At 43.4% G+C, this 23,140-nt stretch overlaps 1 long non-coding RNA gene across 1 annotated transcript; it reads left to right on the forward strand.

The window, feature by feature from the left end:
- Positions 1 to 3,307: 3,307 nt before the first annotated feature.
- Positions 3,308 to 19,139, forward strand: LOC142768703 (uncharacterized). The gene is made up of 3 exons (XR_012885404.1): positions 3,308 to 3,463; positions 17,286 to 17,433; positions 18,927 to 19,139. It is a non-coding gene; the product is annotated as an uncharacterized LOC142768703 (long non-coding RNA).
- The last annotated feature ends 4,001 nt before the right edge of the window (positions 19,140 to 23,140 follow it).

Raw genomic sequence — 23,140 nt, forward strand, 5'->3', positions numbered from 1 at the left:
CTCGCACGCAACTCGTAGTAGAAGACGAGTCATCGACTCACCGTAGCAGACACACCAAACCTGCGTAGCCTCTGCTTTGCAGCACTCACACAAGAAAAGCCTAGCGCGTCGCGAGACCACTGTAGCATACCATCAGTCTGCCGCCCCAAAAACCCGCGCCCGCCTCACATTTTTTATAGTCTAGCCGCTTTATCCCTCGCCCCCTGGGGATTTTCCTAAAGATGCAAGTCGTCGCCCATATGCACAATGTCACATGTTTTATCCTAGCGCCTCCTTCCAATGTGCGTCCTGCACTTGAGGACCCATCAGCCCGACACCCCCACCGAAACAGTAATAGACACTGCAGTGAGTGTCTTTGCCCTCAGGCTAGTGAAGGCAATAATGAATGCCACATGAAATTGAAAAGACTTAACTAAGAAGCAGTCTCAGATTACTCTGCAGAGTTCGTTGTGCATTACAATTCGTCGCATGCAGTTATCTACACAGTTATTCGGGCGCCCCAACACATCACAATTCATAAGCTGTCTTTGTCCCGCTGGTTGAACAGAACGGGACGTGCCCGTATCGTGTGTCGGGTGTTACAAGAGAACCGTATACTATTGCGCAAAACAGGCCTACATAGGACAGCAATGTCGATGAGAGCGGGGTAATGTGTTTACACGTTTAATGGGCACTCGCAGCAAGCTTTGAGGTTGCGCATGTTTGACAAGCTCCTTAATGCAACAACGGTAAAGAGCTGATTTCGAATAAATTGCGGCGTCATCGTCATTGGTTGTGAGCAAAAATTGAGCAACAAGCAAATGAAATAAAAATTCAACAAACCACAGCTTTGCCGCAAAGGCGAAGCAAGTGATGCGATAGCAACAAATTGGAAGATCCCGCGAAGAATGGAAAGCAGATCGAGACTTGCCCCGCGTTTCTCACGCACAAAGAACGGACGAAAAGTACTTATATGTAGGGATAAAAGCGAATAAGCGTTTCAGTTGTTACTTCGCTGTGTCTGAAAAAAGCGCCTTTTTCGCAAATGGAGACTGTGCAACAATCGCAGTGCCCTTTTTGTACCTGTTAACTACAAAAGAATTCTTCCGATAAAACTCAAAGCGTAGCAATTATGTGCGAATCTCCGCACTGCAAGATAAGCGCGCGCGATTGAGTTTACACCCCCTTATTCTCTACGTGGGCCAAAGTATGGGTGAGAAATGAGAGCCACCGCGCGCTCATTGTGCCATCTTGCTGATGATGCTGAAAACACGATAGTTCCCCCACGAGATGCCCGCCAACAGCGGGAAGTGGTAGATATCAAAAGCTTGCTGTTTGAACGTTGAAGGAGGTACTTATAGGTGACTTGCTAGATAACGCCTCGCATTCACGACGCGGGGGTACCACGTTCGATTACGCGAGCCAGAGTCTTCTTTCTGGAATTTTTTTTCTTTGCGTTTATATATATATATATATATATATATATATATATGTATATATATATATATATATATACGGTGCATGACATTGACGCCGACGACCACGCCGGCGGTGAATTCTAGCCGAAAGAGTCCATTTATTTTGCTATCGCAATGAAAATTCTGGATCCTAGTTTCGATCAAACTCGCTTCGTTTGTGTGGCGAGCACGTGCTCCTCCTGCAGCCTCACCTGACCTTGTGATTACAGTGAAAGTAGGTTATTCTTGGAAGTCTGGTGAATATAACTGTCATCCTTAACAAAGACGCAGCTTATGTATACATGAATGTAAATACCAGATGAAACATTGCCGTTATAACAGGTGCTACAAAAGTACACGGCTAACATGTGTTAGAACATGGGATTATCATAATGACTTCATAGTTTAATGCCAGGCACCCACTACGAACTTCACACGCTACTTCAGCCTTAAGGTCACGTAGTGGGTGCATAGGTAGTTCAAAAATATTTCATAAACTCTGTGTTTTAATTACTCACAAGGAACAGAAGATCGCTACCACGTTTAACTCCTGAAGGTGAAGCTTAAGGATTCCTCCCCCTTTTCTTTAAAGATATGCCAATCTAGATATTTGCTTTTCAATCACCTAGAGACCATTCCATCATTGTGCCAGGGAGGCAGCAAACCATTTTGCGGTGGTTGCGGGCGGCGGAGCACTTCATCATGAACCATGAACTCTATTAGTGGTCGCCTGCCCTTGTTATATACTAAGTGCAACGTTCCAGGCAAGCGAGGTCTAAGTTCTGTCTGGCCTCCCGCAAAGTTTAGCTAGCGACTAGAAATCTTTTGCGCGATGATCGCGTAGTTGCAGCGCGATGATTCGGAATGATGGGTGAGTGCATGTTCGATAGGAAATTTTAGCTAGCAAAATGGTCGGACGGTTGCCGCAATTAAGCCAACGGAACAATTCACTACTCGCCTGGCGAATACCATTTCCTGTACGCGGACCCCAGGTCCCTTTTCTGTAAACAGAAAGCCACCAACATTGTTTGTTGATCAGGAAAGCCACCACGTTGTTGAGGATAGTCACCAACAACGCTCTCAGTACTGTTTACATGACGGTGAAATGGTGTTATTTTATGATGCACGCCCAAAGCTTTACATGGCTCCGCAAATATTGTGGCTTTGAATTATGTGGCACTATCTTTTATTAGCTGCTTTGGAAAACCAAAGCACGAGAATGTCTTCAGCAGACAATCTCATATTACAACTGAATCCAGCCAACGAAATGTGTACAGCTCAAGACATTTCAAAAAATGATCAGTGACTAGCAACTAGTCTCGACCCCGTTCAGCTGATGTGAGGTACGGGCCCATTGCATCACAGGCGATGATTTACCATGATTACCTGCTTTCCACGGATAGCATCACGCCCGGTGTTTTGTCTACGCTCTGTTTTGCGGTCGGTCAAGTAAGGCAAGTAAAAATGTATGTAATGACGTCATTACTCATGGGCCGCTATGCGGCGACACGACACGACTTTTTAAAAACTGTCTTGCGATCCCAGTGAACAGTGAGGCATAAGTCATAAAAGCACTCCAAGAAAGTTTTGCGTGGCAATCGAGAAATTAAAACGTGGGACGAAGACTCGCCATTGTGAGTCTTGAGTACGAGTGAATCGTGCTGTTAGCGGTGTGGCGTGTCAGGGTCATTCGTAGAGTATCATATGAATACAGGTGTAGCCCACCATGAGAAAGGCAAAAACAAACACCAAGCAGACACACGCTTGACGGTAAGGGTGCGTCTCATGCTTTTCTTGTGCTCTCTGTCGGTTGTGCAACCCCTATAGTTCACAAACTTTCTGTTGGCCTGCAGATTTGGATGATTCCAGTGTCTCCATGACAGAGGACCTTGGTGGCTAAGATAGAGCCTCCTCATACGAGTATCCATCACCGACCGTATTAGTCGTAAGAACCGTTCCAATGAAGCGGTACACGGGAGGCAGTCCAAGGGTCACGGCACAGAGGATGTCTACTTCAGCACTCACAGGTAGGTGTACTTTTCCTGAATTTTCCTTAGACGTAATAATTGGCTTAAGCCGCGAAGTGCTATGGTTCAGTTTGACTATACGTATGGGCAATAATCATAGTATTCGCCTGTACACAGTCATCTACTGTAAAACTAATCAATAGTGTCTCTTCTATCAAGCGCCACTAACCGTCTAAGCAAGATAGTAGCTGATGTTAGCATATTGTGTTTTTTCACTTGAAGTTAAAATCAATTAAATATGCAATGAAATGAAATGATTGATAGATATGTGAAGTTTAACGTCACAAAACCACCATATAATTATGAGAGAGGCCGCAGCGGAGGGCTCCGGAAATTTCGACCGCCTGGGGTTCCTTAACGTGTACCGAAATCTGAGCACACGGGCCTACAGCAATTCCGCCTCCATCGGAAATGCAGCCGTCACAGCCGGGATACAAATCCGCGACCTGCGGATCAGCAGCCGAGTACCTTAGCCATTAGAACACCGCGGCGGGGCGGAATACAAAATGAGAAACATCGCAGCAATTATGGGAAAGCCTAACTTGTTACGTTTAGCCTGAATCTTGAGCTTTGTCACGATGGAAAGAAGCAAGTCATCATTATATGTGGAGAAATATTGACACCATCTTCCCAAAGGCAACTCTGATGAGATGCGAAGCAGCGGCACAGGTTTAACGATGCTGACGTGGGTGCAGCCGTGAGCGATAGAAGATTCGTTTGAAGCGATGGCTGGCGTAGGTCTTGTGGCACGTACAGGCATGCTTCATCGCGTACATTAGGAGCGCGTCAGTTTTATTGCACGTGAACCAACGATTCGGCAGTGTAGCGAGTGGTGGTCGCGGTAGCGTAGCGAATGGCGGTAGCAGCAGCTTTTGCGGGCGAACCAACGAGGCGGCATTTGCGGGTGCTGCAGCGGGTTTGCGGCAGGTGATGGAGAGAGCGAAGTTAGCGCGCACTGTGAGGGGAGCGTGACGTCAACGCGCAGCTGCAAAGTGACCTACATGGTACCGCTTTAACACCTGCGGTTAGCGGAACGCGTTGCGGCACGTTCGTACGGACTTACGCGCGTACGTACGGTGTTACACACGTGAATTAAAGAACTACTTCGCATCTAAAAAGGACGGATACAATCTGTGATGAGTGAATTAAAGGTGTTTTGAACTATCACTTTCTGTAGAAGAGTTTCCGGAATGTCTGTTGGGCCGTAAACTCCTAGAGCCCTCTTTATTGCGTTTCTTGTTTCGTGATCGAGACGTTGATGAAGAACTCAAAAGGCAGATACTAACTTGGAAGAAAGCGTAAGGGGGGACATAATGTTGTAGGTGGTGTTTTTATCGGGAATAGAACAAATCCCACACCATAACATGACGATGGGTAAAGCGATCATCAGTCCAATATAATCGACAGTGTACATGGTAGTGTGGTAGTAGTGGCCCTTTGCCACGGAGTATGAGATTTGGTAGTGTGTCTGTATGTTAGCAGACGCGCGGAAATCCACACGGTTACACAGCACACTGCCTGCAGGTCAAAAACAATCGGTGCTGTCATTATCAAGCTCGGTGCTGGATTTTCAGCTCACTTAAACGGCAAAGGGGCATACCTATGGTGAGGTTTTCCTGTTATTGCCGCTGGCTTCGAGTTTTAGTGTGAATGTGGCTTCACTTAAGCGCGGCCAAGAAGGTTACAGCGGCGGGTGGCATATTGTCGTTGCTCAGCACAAGAAGCCGCTGATGGCTACGCTCTTCTGCAGCGTAAGGCCGAACGCAGTTGTCGCTATTATAGGATGCTTCGTATTAGTATAAAAATAATGTTAAACACAGTCAAAGTGAGCTGTGCCTCGAAGTTTTGGCATGCGATTCGTTTTTATATATTTTGACGACGCCCGTAGAGCCTCAACCCGCGGTATCGCCTCAAAATACATACACATCGCCTATTGTACACACTGCGCACAAGATGTATATTTTACCTTGTGTGGAGCCCTGCGCAGGCCACGTTTCGTCGCCGTGACTACGCCCATGAAGCCACCCAGGCGTTCACGCTAAGGCAATCGGATGAAGATCTGTTGAACCAACGGGAGAACGACACAAACATGTTACCACTAGGATATAGAGATCATCTCCAATAGTATTCACTAGAGTGCCTGCAGTACACTCCACTACGCGAAAGCTGACTAAGCCACAATGGCTTATCATGAAGACAAGATCTGTACAAATTGAAACTTCAATGACGCTTATGTATCATGTAAAATCAACTAATCATTATCTTTTCTGTGTGGCACTGAGTTCCCCTGAAATTTTTTGAGTGCCGTTGCTAATAAATTCATAAATTTTCACTATGAATATTAGAGCTGCCTCTGCTTCTCTAGAATGCAGGGTCATGTAATCTTTCATAGGGGATTCAAGGTGCACTTTTTTGGTATGGCCCCTTAATGCTTAGGTGCTCAACCGCGAAATCCATAAACGCTGCTTATGTTAACACAAAAGTGTTTCATGCCGTGTCAACCACGGCTTCTTAGTAGCTAAAGTTACAAATGAGTGAAAAAGTAATTTTATGGTTCAGTATGGTCTCTTTATGCTGTTTGGTTTATGCCAGATTCACTGCTAAAGACTCATTGATACAGAGCAAAATAAATTCTCAAAACCGGGAACATTGACGTGCACAACAAAATGCTCAAGATATTTGTGTAAAAGGCATGTGTCAGAAAGTGAGCCAACATCAAAGGTTACTAACCAGTAATCCTTTACGTGTGACTTTGCAAAATATGCTCGACACGTGCTTCCCAAGTAATCTATTTCGCAGCACTGGTGAGTGTTGTTTGTGGTTCCTTTCATTTTATTAATAGGACTGGCATCCAGAACTTGGACCTGCTGACGTCTACTGACGTTGCACACGCTTGGGGCAAGTTAAAGACAAATACACTATATGAGGCCTGTAAACTCAAAGAACTGTGTCACGTACAGTTCAAACCGCTGCCAATTCTGGGCACCGAACAACAAGAGGAAATGCGTCAGCGACTGATTGCGACAGCACACGAGAGTGCATTGGCGCTGCATCAGCTTGGCAGAGTGCACCATATTGAAAGCAATCAAGTCAAAATGATGCTAAAGATATGCACAAATGTTGTACGCACACACAGTCACATGTGTTTTATATAACCAGTTGTTAAGAGTTCCGTAACGATTACAACAGCAATGTGGATATTACCAACATCAAAAGGGGTTAACTGATATGTATCCCTTATGCATGCGAGGACAGTAGTCCTGGCCAGTGCCACCTAAACCAATTTTAGAGGATGGCGCCTAACTCCAAATGATGTTAACTCGACATGACGCCTGCATCATTAGAATACATGGGTAATATTTAGGTTTATATAATTAGGTAGCAAGCATCCCAATTGACACTGCACTGGCATTATGGCTACACAGGGCCTTTTTCTAAAACTGTTTCGAGACCTGGTGTGGTACTATGGTAGAATGTTTGAATGCCCCAAAGAATCAACAATGTTTGTTCTCGCCATTCCTAGGTAGATAAAAACTGTCAATCACCTTTTTCGCATTACCTGTCTACTGTGACCCATGATAACAGGTATGAGCCACATGTGTCTTGAAGAAAGGTTTAGACGATGTACATGACATGATTGTCCCGTTATTCATATCATGATCAGCCACATATATTCTCAAAACTCTCTTATCCTTCCATGCTAATTTTGGTCTACCCCAAGTCAAGAAGGCGATCAGGAGGCATAGTACCAGGCGTAGGCGGCGAGACAGATAGCCTGCAGTTCGCTAAGAAATACTTCCAATTTAAGACAGAAGATCAATTTTTCCTCAAATAAACCAAACATCAATACGAAGCTACCGAACTATAATGAGGTAATTACAAAATGTACATGCTTCGCTAAACAAATGTGAAAAATATCAACAATTGATAGATTATTATCATTTAGTTTCACTGCAAGAATATGCTAATGCACAAAATGAAACAAACCTAAACGCTTTACATGCAGTAAAGAAAAAATGCATGCTACTGAAGCCTTAGAATACATGGGAGATATGGGCCTACCCTCTGCCCTTAAGATATGTGTAATGTCACTCGTCATGTGCTCTATACACGGCCATGGTGTGAGCAGTCGGAAGCGTCAACAGGCTTGCGAATAATAATGCGGTAGTATTGAAGAGCTCGTTGAACAGAAATTCCGGCGTCGGGATCGTTGGTTGTGAGTGATTAATCCTCTTGTCCATGATTGAAAAATCGAGACATATGCGAATAAAATAAGTAATGAATTTCCGGGTCAGAGTGAGGATTGGGCTCAGGTCATTTGCGTGACTAGCAGGTGTTCTACCCCACAGCTATGCATATGCTTAGGAATACATCGAAAATAACTTCCTCAGCTCGGAAATGCAGTTGAAATAACTCTCTTCACAAACACACGTGTCCTGAGTGGGGGGGAGGAGGGTACAACTGTGCATCGACATAGAAGAAAAAGAAGGTGGCTTACGTTTTCAATTCTTCTTAGGTGATTGCCAAGAGACCCTTTGTGTCGGTCCATTAACTCAATAGTCTTTACATATCACAATGGTGTGTTATCCCTCATGTTGTGGTGCTCAGCTTCTTTAGCTTCCTCATCGACCTTAGTTTCTGACTACCTGTATAATAGGTTCTACTACATTTCATTGCGAACACAAGTTCCATATTATCACTCGAACCTTTTTTCAGAGAGAATAGGGGAGGATAGATTAACAATTCCACCAATCACAAGAAATATTTCATCAAGGGCGCCGACGACTTCCCAAGGTACAGGTTCCTTCAGAACTTTATAAACTTCCACCCTCTCGATTGCACGCTCGACGTGAACACGTGCTCTGGCTATTTTTAGAGTCTTTTCTGAGTCTTTCGTCCGTGACCTGCAACTGTCCACGAAGAAACGGAGGCTACACAACCCCCAGCCCAAGGTTTTTGCTTAGCGAGCCCAAGTTGAAACCTTTGTCAACCATGACATCATCTTCAAAACTGTCGAGTTTTTCTAGAACTCCCGCTTTCTCTGCGCAAGCCCTGTCCAATGCTCGGCCTCCGAAACCACAGCTCACAAATGTAATTAAGCCAGCAGGTTAGACGCCAACAAGAAGATTTGCTGTGTGTGTACCTTTGTAATGAGAGTTTGTTAAAATTCTACAAGAAGCACAGTGCAATTTTTCTACTGCAACCTCTGTGCAGTCTAGCAAAACACATACCTCTATATTCTTCAAAGCATTGAGGCAGATTGCTTGCAATTTCTTGTTTGTTTGGCCATGGAATTGCACTTTTCAGTACCGCTTCAAGGTTACACAGTGTGCTGTAGAAGTGGCGAGAGATGATTGTGCGGTTCACAGAAAATAGTGGTGCCATACACACAAATGGTAAGCAAGTTTTCAATCGCACAAGAACGAGATTGACTCGTTCAAGAGTAGACATTTCAGCTACTACGTCTTCAATCCTGCTTACTTCATTACTAATGGCTACAAGCAAAGTCATGGACGACACACCAGTAAAAGCAAGCACAGTATTATCTGATGCCAGCATATCTACAAGCCTGAACTGCTTCCCTATAACGCAGTCTACATCGACCTGGATGCCTTTGTCTCGTGTGCACATGATGTCTGGTACATCCTTCATGCACTGCGAAAGCTGAAGAAGGGCTTCTGCAACCTCCACTGTTGATACAGCTGTAGCAGTTGCACCACTAGCACATGGATGTGATGCAGTTTCCTGGCCCTGCTCTTGTACATGCACGCAAGAAAGATTTCCCATAAAGACAGATTCAAGCCAATGCAAAAGTGCTGAGAATCTTCTCATTCTTGGAAGAAATGACGTCAAATTGATTTAGCTTGTTTTGGAATAATTGCTATAAAAAGCAATTACATAGCTCGTTTGGCTTCGTAATTGTTTTTAAATGCTTCTTTGCATCACATGTATACCTGGTGCCTAACGACCTATGATGCGTGCCATAGTGTGATGCCATGATCTTATAGTGTTTATATCAATTTGTGCATAGGGTTGAACCCTTTTACAAGAGGCATACACCGGGAGGCAATTCTTGTCATGTACATGAGATGTCTCTTATGAGCAGGGCAACACGTAAGCATTTTCCTATGAACCCCTATTTAAATGTACGCACACAAGTGTCTCTTATATCCTATTGTTTCTTACATTAGTGTCTCATAAATGGGTTCGACTGTATCAGTGTTCTGGCCTTTCACTCCCTGTTTATCTTGTCGGCTGCTGGACTCATTGTATCTGTGAAAAAGAGGCATGTTGAGATTTTCGACTACGGAGGAAAATATGAGAAAATTTAAGGTACATGCTGCAACAACCCTATTTTGAAACAGGAGTATGAATGATTGCAATAGGTGAAATGTGGCGTATTTTTTTCCTGAAGCGTCTCTAAAATCAGTAGAAGTTTTCACTTTATATTCGATGATACTGCACAAGTTGATTTGCATTCCTTGAGCCGTTTTTTAATTTTACCCTGTGCATACCTTGCATACTAGCTCGTGCTCCTCACTTAATGCTCCGCTGTCGTCCTGCCAGCTATTAATCGTGCAAATATTGATGGTTAGATCAGTGTACGGCTTATGGTGGTAAAAAAGTTGCCAGAGGGCGTAACAATGCTTTGAGTGATACGTGCTTCAAGCTATTGGCATAACGTTGTTCTCTCTGGTTAGTATGAATCCTTATTTTAGTTTCCAAAGGTTCACCCTGGATGCATACCACTACCATAGCACTACATATTACAGCATATGATTGAGCCTTTATATCACAAAGGGCTTCATCGGGGTTCTCTTCACAAGGTGACACACGCACAGGTTGAGCAGGCTCCCAACACGTTTCTTGAGAAGCTGATCCTGCACAAAAGTAAAATGAAAGAATTCGTAAACATTCTGCATTACATAAGAGTATACAGGCACAGCGACAGCTCAGAGTGTACTTACGATATGTTGAACATGCAAGCCTGAGGCTGTATATATTAAAGAGTGATTGAAAACTGCTTTATCTTGGCCATAGCACGACATGGGTATACTTTGAATAGTTGTAGATTGGTTTACATTGTCTAGCCCCAGATGAGTGCAAGCAGCTCTACTGAGCAGCACGTTTTTATTCTTGCTTTCAGTGATGTTGTCTAGCCATGTGAGTAACGCTTTAAATTAGCCCTGTTGCGTCCTGTGTTTCAAGATATTATATGGCATCAAAGGTTGGCGAACTCACAAGTGAACTCGCTCAAACTCGAAGTTGCGAGCCTGTGTATGAGTGAGTCGGGGTAAGTAATTTAGCCAATTTGAGCTCGATTGAGAAATTGTTTTGTAAGCCTGAGGCCGAATGAGCCTTAAGAGCAACATGTATTTGCCGAGCGTGAGTGAGCTCCTTATGTTTTGCTGACATACGTCTGGCATTAATACATCTTGTGACCACCTAAAATCACTGCAAAGAAGCTAATTGTTGGAGAGTAAAGGGGTGTAACTGAAAGCTCCCCCTTTCTGTCCTGTCATTTATTCACTGCTTGAGCTGGAGCACGAGAAAATGCCGTTTGGACAATGTCACGAGCCACATTCTATGCCTTTTTAGTTGTTTTTTTGCTGCAGACTTTTTACAGCATGCACTCGAAACTGCACAGCAGCTCTTTCACGTCAAATAGTCAGAGCAATAAGTTTTGGCTGCCAATCAGTCTGGCTCGTTTACGGTTCGTCAACCATGCATTTCTGCAGCCAGCTGTTGCAATTTTTGAAAGACTTGGGCACTTTCAAGTTTCTTTCAAATATGATTGCAACATACAGACTCATCACAAAAGACAGAGACACAAAGGCAGTGTGAACTCTACATAAGGACAAACCAAGACACAAAAACGCGCTCTGTGTGTGTCTTCTTTGTGCCTTTGTTTCTCGAAGTGGTGAGTGCACGTTTCAACAAATGGCTAATATTGGTGTCATGCACTTATGACACTTTTTACGAGTTTCGTTGTGTGCATTCTTAGCAGATCCATGTCGCACAATTCAGTGGTAGCCTTAATGTCGTTTAGCGTTGTTTTGCAGTGTCTGCAACATCATGGTAGTTGCAGAAGAAATTAGAATCCTAAGAAATCTAGGAGAGATGAAACCTTTGCCTAAGAATAGTGTAGAGATCGTTGACAGCCAGAAGTTCCTAAATAGCTTGCAGCACTTCCAGAACAGAATTGAATTGGTTTGACATTACACAACTGACTATTTTCTTAAAACTGACTATCTTACATTTTTGTTACATTTCTAGTACATCGGGCATCTATATCTCCTCCTCTACAAGCTGTTCTTGTCAGTTTAATCAGTGTGGTGGTTTGCTGCACATGCTCTCTGGCGTATTGCATCCGGCTAAAGATACTTTCCGAATCAACGCATTGTTTGGTGGCCTCATTCCCTCTGTTGGCAATGGTTTAAGAGTATCCAAGATTCTACGCTCGGAACGGCTTTGGCAGGCTCGCCTGTACCGTCAAGCCCTGCAAGTACAACTTCTCGGGAACGATCGCACAGCAGCTAAACAAAAGAAGTGTCGTAAACTCTTCAGCCTCGTGGACCCTGTCCTGTCCCTTTTTAGCTGTGTTCGCGCGCTGAAAAAAACTTTCAAATGTGACTATCTACGGGCTTACTATCTTTTCTAATCTAGCAGAACAAATGCCGACTAATAAATAATATACCACAGTGCGACCCACTTATGGTCGATTCCGCCCCGCCGCGGTGGTCTAGTGGCTAAGGTATTCGGCTACTGACCCGCAGGTCGCGGGATCGAATCCCGGCTGCAGTGGCTGCACTTCCGATGGAGGCGGAATAGTTGTAGGCCAATGTGCTCAGATTTGGGTGCACGTTAAAGACCCCCAGGTGGTCGAAATTCCCGGAGCCCTCCACTACGGCGTCTCTCATAATCATATGGTGGTTTTGGGACGTTAAACCCCACATATCAATCAATCAATCAATGGTCGATTCTACAGCCTTCCAAGGTTTCTTTGTTGTACGCCCTGTGTGGCGTGTCATAAAAAATGTTAATAATAACAAACATACCATGCTCATGTCTAGCAGAGGCATGGGCATCTCGCGCTGCTGCTTCCTGAATCCTTGCCAGGTCTTCTTTTTTATGTGTTCTTAAGGGCAAGATCCGCGAAGGCACAGCAGTCTTCTTCAGTCGTCTTCGATGAGGCGCCCACGATTTGGGATCTACATAAAATGAGGATTGAAATGAAATCCTGCAATGTCATTTGCCACAAGAACAATCTAATTTAGTGCATTACAGAAAAGCACATTTCGAATACCTTACTGTTAAACAAGCATTCAATGCATGCATGGTAGCCAAGTATTTTACGTAATTCTGCATTCATAACAATGCATCGGCCATTGGTGAAATCAAAAACTAAAATGTTTTGTCGATTAAACTAGATTGTTAATGCACACTACTGAGACTTGAAAAACCGGTCGCAAAGCTAACGCGCTAAAAAGCAAAGCCTGTGTCACAAGAAAATTTTTCTCGCGATCAGGGCCAATTTGCATCGGACTCGGTACAGATCAATCGTCTCTACAATGCCACTTGCGAATAAGTGTGATTGGAATTGATATAATCACGGTTTCGTTGACGTCTGCACCAAACATGATCCGGACAGTTTTTTGCCGTGTAACAGCGGTCAGTGTTGATTACGAAATCTGATCCGGATTGGCCCTGATCGGAATGAAAGAGCCCGCGAGGAAAGACATCTCAAAGTACAGTCGCGCATTATGGTCTGTTAAAAAAACCGACAGAATGCGGAAATTAACGATCCCTTCATTATATGCGGGCGACAGACGCCCATGCACTAGCTTCCCAACTCTCCAAAAGCAACAATCAAGTGTTTCTCATCCTTCACACATCTCATCCTTCAACGCTCTGTTTGTGCAGTGAGGCACGCAACAAATCCTGTTTCTTTTAGATTTTTTTTTTGCCATTGCATGCATGAAACAATACTGTAAGAGCGTAATCTTTATGCTTTCGTAAAAAATGTCAACAATTAGCATTTGTCTTACCAATGCTGCTCCAGAAGAAGTCTTCTGTGACAAAATGTGCGCTGCAAACCTTCATTTTCGACGCCCGAGGCTTGCCTATACGGAGCTTCACCACCCACTCCTTCTTGAGTCGCATGTTTATCAGAAGCGAATGAAGGCTTATCTCATCCTTCACCGCTCTGTTCGTGCACTGAGGCACGTTGCTTTTAGATTTTCTTGCCATCGCGTGCATGAAAGTTGGTAAGAAACGAGAACCCCTCCTGGCTGCACTCCTCAACTGATTATCTCTGAGATTTTGCTCTCGCCGGCCGCTACGTGGCGCGACCGTCTGTGTGCATTGCGAATACTTCACTGCGCAGCGTTAAATGTGTTATTTATAACACAATATTTTTCCAAACATAGCGTACAGTCACTCAGTATGAAGTGACCCTACAAAAGTCAATATACACAGCTTCAGGTGCTTCAGAAAAAAAAAAACAATTCACCATGTTGCAAATGCTCAGTATGAAACCCATACTGGAGAATTATTTTCCACCCTAACGATCTGCAATTTTAAAAGTTCGATAATCTTAACATCGCTATAAAATGGCAACTGTTCTTTTGATGCAACAACCATGGTTTTTGTCGTTATGCAACCTGACTTTGCCTAAACTCATCTCATACAACAAGAAAAACGACAGCCAAATCCCTCATATCTTTTTCACGCACGGAATATGGAATGAGCAGCCTATCATACCGTGTGCAACGCTTGCTCAATGAATGTGAAAAGTATTTGCAGTAAAATGGCATGTGGTTGAGTACTTACGATCAAAGCAGTAGTGAGCGTTACGTTGTTTATACCAATTTGCCCGTTCCTGGTATACAAGCGTTTCATATCTTTTTTTTTGTAGTTTAAATATACAGACGATTCAGATTCATATCAGCATAGTTGGGATGTTCATATATGACACATAATGATCTTTATTGCGTATATATATTCTGTACCTCTTATGGGTGCAAACATTTTTGTGCATTTTCATTATTCTACCTTTTCATCGCTTCTCTTATGCACTGTATTATGATTTTTTTTTCCTTTTGTTTTCGCAAAGAAACCACGTACTTCATACTTTTCACGAATTTATTTGAATGTATATGTTTATATATGTTAACTTCTCAGTCAAATATGAGGACTGGAAAAGTAAAAATGCAGAATTAGAGATGTTTAGATGCATGCTAGGTAGTTTTGTGGCTGTCAAGAATTCTGGCAACGAACTTTTTCAAGCCGCTGAGTAGGAGCGTTTTGTTGTTGTCCTCGTGCTTATATCTTACTGTGAGAATGCCAAATTCATTTATTTATTATTTGCCTATTTATTTATTTATTTATTTAGTGAATCAGGCTTGGAGCTTCGTAATATTTGCTGGGCGTAATGCAGGATTCTATAACGACGTAGTAGTGGTGAATAAATGCATAAACAATAACTCCTTTCATAACGATGAAAGGCTTCGCGCTCCTTTTGTGAGAGCAGGGAGCTGTCGATTGCGTGCGGAAAGACAACTTCACACACGCCCAGACAGTCGTTCTTGAAGTCATTCTCGCAGCCTGACGACTCTTCAGAGAGCCTTATTGAAGTTTATATACTGTCGGAGAAGCAAAATACGCAATGCACTCGTTTCATCCATATACGGTTTTAGAAAACATCAAGCAGTAGTATAACGCCTAAAAAGATAATATTTGGTTATGATTTATAAAGCTAGTAAAACTACTCTATGCTGCACATATAGCCACTTCGCTATTGATACAGTATAATGTTAACGTCAGAATGTCGAACTTGTAGTTGCCGCAGAGGTGCACTTACGCAGTAATAGTAACCGACGAAAAATATTTGAATATAAAGGAACCCAAACCTTGTCATCACCGTTCTGCCGCACTTATCTCCGCGGTTAACACTGGTGTTTTATCTGTTGCCATTTACCAAAGGGCTCAGCTCGCCATTTCGATTACTCACCATTGTGTGTTAGTTACATTTGTAACTTCCAAGTTTTTGAGCTAGAAATATACTGCTTTGTATAACCTGTCGCTGGCTTTATTAGTTTTATTAGTTTTTATTACGAATTTAAGGATAGCAACAATTACACACTGGTGATAATGTGATGATATTGATATTGCAGTAATGTCATGTAAGCACAAACTTGTTTACTTCGGTTTCTTTATTATCAATGATGCTCCTTTCAGATTCAAGACGTTTTTTTTTATTTTGTCGAAAAGAATACCCTAATTAGAGGAAAGTAGAAATATTTGTCAACTTTGCCGTGATTTCTCGTTCATGGTGAACAAGACTCCCGTGATGAATTTACTCGGCGTCTCTGATTGACTTTTTTTGGTTATCATGACCAGATGACATTTCTTCTGACCTGTGAAGCTGTCATTCCTTAATCTGGCCTAAACATTTATTCATTTGTTGATTGCAATGGTATCATATAATTAACAGGATGATAGTTTTCTTATATACTAAAGTTCACACACGCATCTGAAATCTGGTGGACAAGTGTAAAAATCTCATGCATAATCTAGTGTGAACACCCCCCTATTTTGAATTTAAATTTTTTTATTCCTCAGTACTTCAGCTTCAATTGCGATCGCTTTATATTGAAGTATGTAAGACAATAATTTAGGCTTTTTCAGGCATTATTGCACTTTGCGGAAAATCTAAATGAATACCTGGAATATATGTATGCTAATTAAGAAATCTTTTCAAGATACAATTTTTTAAAACGTTCGACTCACCACGCATTTCTTCTATTGACTAGTTGGCTTGCATACCGCATCAAACTTATAGGAAATTGCCCTTATTGAACCAGTACATTTTTAGAACACTGTTGTTATTCCAGGCCCTGCAAAAGAATGCAGGATTCTACCGTAAAGTGCGCGACTTTGGTGTTTATTCTACCAATATGCAGCAATTGCATAACTTAGTATGTCTATTCGTATAATTCATTGAATCTTTCTCTTGAAAAAACTTCTCGCATAAGAATTCATTCTGAATGTAAGCCCTGTACTTGTATTCAGAAAGTGCTGTGATTTCTTTTTCTCCTCATTACTGGCTAGAGGAGAGGCGAACGATATATTGCTTTGGAGTAGATTGGAAGGCTTCTGCTACATACAGTTCTAATTTGTGGCCTCTGCAGTGAGAACCTTCCCTATTATAAAAAAAATGTGTTGATTTCACGCACTGTTTCCACTAACCAGCCTCGATTGATATGTGGGGTTTAACGTCCCAAAACCACCACATGATTATGAGAGACGCCGTAGTGGAGGTCTCCGGAAATTTCGACCACCTGGGGTTCTTTAACGTGCACCCAAATATAAGCACACGGGCCTACAACATTTCCGCCTCCATCAGAAATGCATTCGCCCTCAGCCGGGATTCGAGCCCACAACCTGCGGGTCAGCAGCCGAGTACCTTAGCCACTTGACCACCGCGGCGGGGCTACTGACCAGCCTCCTGCGGTAATATTATGACAGTCTTAGCATTGTATTAAACTTCATAGGAAGAATCGCGACCTCAGATCGTTGTGAGAATTCTGGCAGGGCCACTGAAATTAAAATTTGCACTGTCCACATCAAGTATAGTACATGAGTAAGCCTGCCGTCATTGCTAGCACTGTGTCAAAGAACGCTCTTGAGTGATAGTTTATCACGGACATATGACACACTAGGACATTCTTTTTAAAACATCTACATAAAAAAACTCATTGTGTTGAGTAGGCATCTATAAAGGTGTTATTAGTGATTGCAGTGCAAACTTCCCATGCAGGAACGTTACGGCAGCCGATTCGGACGACGCCACAGGTGAACTGGACGAACTGCGTAGGCAAGGCATAAGACACTGTGGCCTCCTCACCGTGCTTGAGCTTCAAAGTGAATTCAGCTCTACAATAATGTCCTCGAAACCTGTCATTAAGGTGCGTGTGATAGGCGTTGATGTGAATGGGGCCTTTGCGTAGGGGCCGGCAGTAGCTCCGCAACATATTGCCTTAATTTTTCTACCCTAAACGAGCTGCCAACAATTTTCCGTGCAGTAAATCACCGCATCGATCGTGCAGAACAGGCCTTTGGTGTTCGAAGCACTGTAGCCTAAGTCTTGCAGATCTATCATAGATGTGCCTTGATGGCCTACCAGAGAAAAACTGGCTTGACGTGGTTTTCCTAACTGAAGCTTTTCTTCAATAGATTTACCTCGGATAATCTTTATTACTGTTTTGGCTGCGCAAAGTAGCATGACGTTAGGAAGGTTAGGTGCCATCGCAGTTGCGTTTTAATTTAAGCCAAGCAAAACCATCATCCCATATTACAGTGGTATAGAAAATGAAGGAACTTTTTTGCGTAATATTTGGCTAATATTTTGAAGGTAGTTACTTCGTTGCATAACTTCAAACATAGCGCAAATTTTTTGGGACAAATGAGTGCTCACTGTGTGTTAACAACATAAAAGTTTAATTGCTGGTGGAAATTCGGGAGCATACAAAAGAGACAACCACTACTATTCATTAAAAAATCGTTCTATTTTACGAGAGCGTAGTCGATGCTCTCACGTTTTGATCACATGTTAGGCTGACTTGGTGGGCTTCACTTCGCTTCACTCGTGTTACATAATGCTACCTCTTTTCTTTTTCTTCCTCCATTACGCTGACCAAGGCTTCCATGTTTGCACATACGTTCATACCGGGTCTGTAGCTCAGTCAGTAGAGCGTCCAACGCGTTATTCCCTTGTAGGCTTCAGCTTTAGGAGTTCAACGCTTAAGCAATATCATGTCCCTATAGTCAGTGCTAGAAAAAATTATTGCGCGTAATTCTTTTCGAACTTGCCATACACCCACTACGTGGTCTTAAGGGAGTAGGTGCAGTAACGTATGTGCCTTATGTAGTGGCAGCCCGGCTTTGAACTATCAATTTTATATGATAATCATATTTTCTGAAACCCATTTGCAATATATCGTTGTATTACGCAATATTACTACAGTATTTCACGTTGTATTGCAAATCATGTAGACAAGATGCGTGTGTTTGTAAGCATGCAAGTCACTTTAATTGCTTTTCCGAGCAAAAGTTATTTTCGCTGCATTCACAAGCAGAATGGGGGCTGTCTGGAAGATTAGCGGCTTGCCCCACAAACGACCCGGGTTCTTTCCCCACTCTGACCCAGAAGGTTTATTCATTTTTTATTTATATCTTTCTCAATTTGTCGGTCACGCACAACATGATGTTTTTTTTTTTCTCACAACCAATGACACCGATGGCAGATTTTATTCTGTAACTAGTTCTCCAACGCAATCACGTTAAAATGCTACAAACAATGACCCGTAGACCTTCTATAGCCTCATTTTTTTTTGTTTTATTTGAGGCCTCGTCTCAAATAGAACACCCTGCTTCACTTCCCATCTTCTTGTGTTTCCAGAAATTGATGAAGGAGATGCAAGGGGTGGACCGCAACGCCAAGACGGTTCTCGCCATCGGATCGTACGACTACTGTCACAATTTTATAAACGAAGTCAAAAGATACTTCACCGACGTGGCCAAGTAAGTAATCTCAAGTGCCCTGCTTTTTGTCCTCTTCCTTTTTATAGAGTGCATCTCAACGTGGAGAAGTTAAGCCTGGCGAGGAGTTGCATACCCATTGGTGAAAAACTCTGCTAAAGCAGTCGCTTTGAACATACTACCTCCAATGATTTACTTTCAAAACATCAAAAAAAAACGAGAAACCGAAATAACTGCTGCATAAATTGAATGGCTTGGTGAATGTGATTTTTCGATCGTCTTGGTGAACTCCCTATCTACAGTATTCAAGGTTGTACTTTGTCAATAGCTTTAGATAAAAATTGATAATTGAATATCAAATGATTTTCATGAGTTAACATCCCTATAAGTTCAATAGTGAAGATAGTTCGCCACTGACACAGTTGCTTCAGTGACATGGCAGTGTTAAACAAGACGCGTCCATCGTGTGAACAATATGACACTTGTTGCGCCGTAAGTGTATGGACTGCATGCCTCTGGGCAATTGTATGATAAAAACAAGACAAGTATGATCGCTGTTCTTTAGTTTGATTTTTTCTGCTATTTTTCTTCTGGCAGTGTTCAAACATATTCGAAAAATATTTGGTATTTCTAATATGTGCTATTCAATTCAAGTGCCGAAAGAAATAGAACTCTTTTCGTTTTGTTATTCAAGATTTTAGAATACTAGCCCACTCCCAGTCGAAGCTTTGTTTGCTGCACCGCAACAGAAAGCAAGACATCTCATTCGTTGCTTTTATCATTTGTGTCGTCCTCTTCTCTATGCACAACATGCTTTCATGTGGTGCAAAACTTGTATTGGTGATTGCTCCAAACCACAAACTTATGTCTCTACGCTCCGGCCGATAAAATAGGTGCAGACTCAGCAAACTTGCGTGAGTGGCCCCGCCGTGGTGGTCTAGTGGCTACAGTATTCGGCTGCTGACCCTCAGGTCGCGGTATAGAATCCGGGCTGCGGCAGCTGCATTTTCGGTGCAGGCGAAAATGCTGTAGGCCCATGTGCTCAGATTTTAGTTCACGTTAAATAACCCCATGGTAGAAATTTCCAGAGTCCTCCACTACGGCGTCTCTCATATTCATGTGGTAGTTTTTTGACGTTGAACTCTACATATCAATCAATCGATTAGTGCGAGTGTTCATTTGTAAACTTCGTAGCAGGGTCGCTTCCACGGTTCTGAGTTTTCCATGTGAGGATGAGTAGATTTGCCCGATTTCATTACATGTATACGGGAATACCCTTAAGAAATGCAGACGAGCTCCCAAGGAAATGGCCGGAGATGTGGCCGCGTATTTCGTCGTGGTCCGTGAAGAAGGCTATTTCCCTCGAAGCATGATTTATGGCACTGCAGTACAGCGCTGCAAGAGCAAACCGTGTGGCTTCCACCTATATTTCACGGGCTTTTTCAATATGTGGAAAAAATACCCATGCAGCATGTACATTGCCCCAAAGAATTGAATCTGTTAATTCAGAATGCCTTCTACAGCGCGACGAAACACGCGTGGCTCTCAGTTTGAATGACTTAACGAGGTAAGTGCAATACAAGACATATCCTAATGAGGCACACATGACGGCTAATCATATGTTGTTTTTTCTCATTTAGTTCCGGTGAACCACTATTCTGAAAGCGCATGTGAAATAACTTCTCTCTCTACTCATTGCCTACATAATCGATACTTATTGTGTATTAATTCTACTTCTCAATTACACGAACTGTTGACGTATTCTGGCATGTGTCTGAGCGTATATCCGCTACGCTTGCTTGGTGATGCCAGTAAAGCTAGATCAAAAGTATATGCCATTCATGCACTTAATTATAATCTCCATTTTTTTTTCGTTCCAACACATTCTTAGCAGATATATATGTTTACATAATTTCGACGGGATGGAGTGCTTCCAAGGTACCCTGTGTTGCCGCCCTCCGAGTGTGATAACGACATTTAACACGCAGTTAATTGGTCTGGTAAGTTTTCTTGTTTCATGTATAAGCCACCTTCCCAGCTTACTTTGTGATGCTGCTGCATGAAAGAGCTGCTCGAGGTGTTAAATTTGCCACTAAGCATCGCAATATTCTTTGTAGGATCAACAGAATACTAAGTAAATTGATAAATTACTTTAGACTTAGTAGCTATGTTATCACCACACTCATTTCTTATATTATCTTTTGTTGCATTGGGTTGTCGCCCACAACGTCTGTCGGGAACCCCCGCTACAGTGGTCTAGTGGCTAAGGTACTCGGCTGCTGACCCGCAGGTCGCGGGATTGAATCCCAGCTGCGGTGGCTGCTTTCCGATGGAGGCAAAAGTGTTGTAGACCCGTGTGCTAAAATTTGGGGGCACGTTAAAGTACCCACGTCGTCGAAATTTCCGGAGCCCTTCCCTATGGCGTCTCGCATAATCGTATGGTAGCTTTGGGACGTTAAACCTCACATATCAATCTCTCGGAAATGCTCAGTACTAAATACACTTCCCTGTTAGAGAAGGTTCCGGATTATTGTAGAAGATTCTGTTAATATCGCGCGCAAGACGCGAACAGTCGACGTTGTTTCAGTGCTTGCGTGACGGCCAGTGATAAGACGGGTGTATTCAATGGCAAATGTTTAAGTGCCGACGCGCTTCGCCGCTTGTCGGTTGATCGACGGCTGACGCTCTGCTCCCCTCAATCAGTGCCAGTGACTTTCTGTACATCGACTACAAGTTCGGCCAAACAGTGTCATCTTCGTTATAGTTTGCTGTCTTCGTGAATGTCACGACCACGTGACCATATAAACTATAGCGCTGTTGATATTACGACAATATATTTTATTAGGAACCTAACGAAGCAACTGTAACATAATACCTGGTTCGAAGACGTTAGACGCAGACGACCCGTTTATTCAGCATGGAGCCCAAGCGGTCCATTTCTAGCGCGTGCCTACTCCACTTCGTCCTCTTTGATAGTGTGGCCCGCTCCAAGAGAATATTCTGCAACATCCTCTCAGGGGCCCCAAGATGACTCGCACACTTCGATGAAGTCTCGACCACTCCAGGTTGTTCTGAACCGGATTATTATTCAACATCATCCCAGGGTGGCCAAGGAGAATTGTACTCACCGAGAACGCCGATCGTGTTGAAATGCACTTGCTTTGCTACCGGGAGTGCCTGTGCACTACGGCCGTCAATTCGTGGCTGTCGCACCCCTTGCTGTCTCCGGAACCGATGCTGATGGGACGGAGGGTGCATGTTCTTGAGGTGCATTAGGCTGACGTGCTGGGCATGCAGAATTATGAAGATACGATGCCTGTCGTCGTGGTTGCCTAAAAGGTGGCTGGTCTGAGACGAGTTGTTCAAGTATGGCGTCACCATGGACACGCTGTCGCTGACGACGTCGACGCACACGGCATTGACGAGCATCGGCGTGTTTGTTCGGCGGCTCCGCGTCTTCTAAGGTCTTGCCGCTAGCAACCGCGTAGTCAGGCTGGTGGCACTTCTTTCCTGAGATCCAGACACCTTGCTCCCGTACAGATAGATCGTGGTGCTTGTTTGAGGTTCGTGAAGACACTTTATCGCTCCTGATGGCAACAGAACGCCACATCGTAGATATGTCTGTGTGCGTTGCAGGAAGATTGCGGCTCAAGACTAACAGTGTGCTAGACGGGCGCTAGATTCTGTCAGACGACAAGGGTTCTTGTACCATCCTGCCAAGCATTGTCTCTATTGCTGTTAGTGTTTCAGTTACGCGGTCGATTTTGCCGGTAGTGACCTTCCAATAGGCGTCGGATCCTATGATGACACTGATCTCGTCCAGTTGCCACGTACTCGGTTGAAAGTGGTCAGCTACGTTGTACTCCCGTTCGAGAAGTAGGTGCAAAATGTTGGAGGTGAGTGGTTAGCTTTGTGACAAGGCAAATTTCAGGAATCGACAACGCTTGTAAGGTAACCGTTGAATCGTCGAACTGGCTTCGAAGCCGCACGTTGACACGCTTGGTGCAGAGTCGCCTTCGTGACTTGAATTCTCCAAAAATGACGAGAGAGCTCTGCTTTTCTCACGACGGAGCACTGAAGAATCCTTGCCAGGTCTGCACGAATGTAAGTGCGCTGACTGCCGCTGTCCAGCAG

This window comes from Rhipicephalus microplus, chromosome 8 (genome assembly GCF_043290135.1).
Source record: "Rhipicephalus microplus isolate Deutch F79 chromosome 8, USDA_Rmic, whole genome shotgun sequence".
Classification (NCBI taxonomy): domain Eukaryota; kingdom Metazoa; phylum Arthropoda; class Arachnida; order Ixodida; family Ixodidae; genus Rhipicephalus; species Rhipicephalus microplus.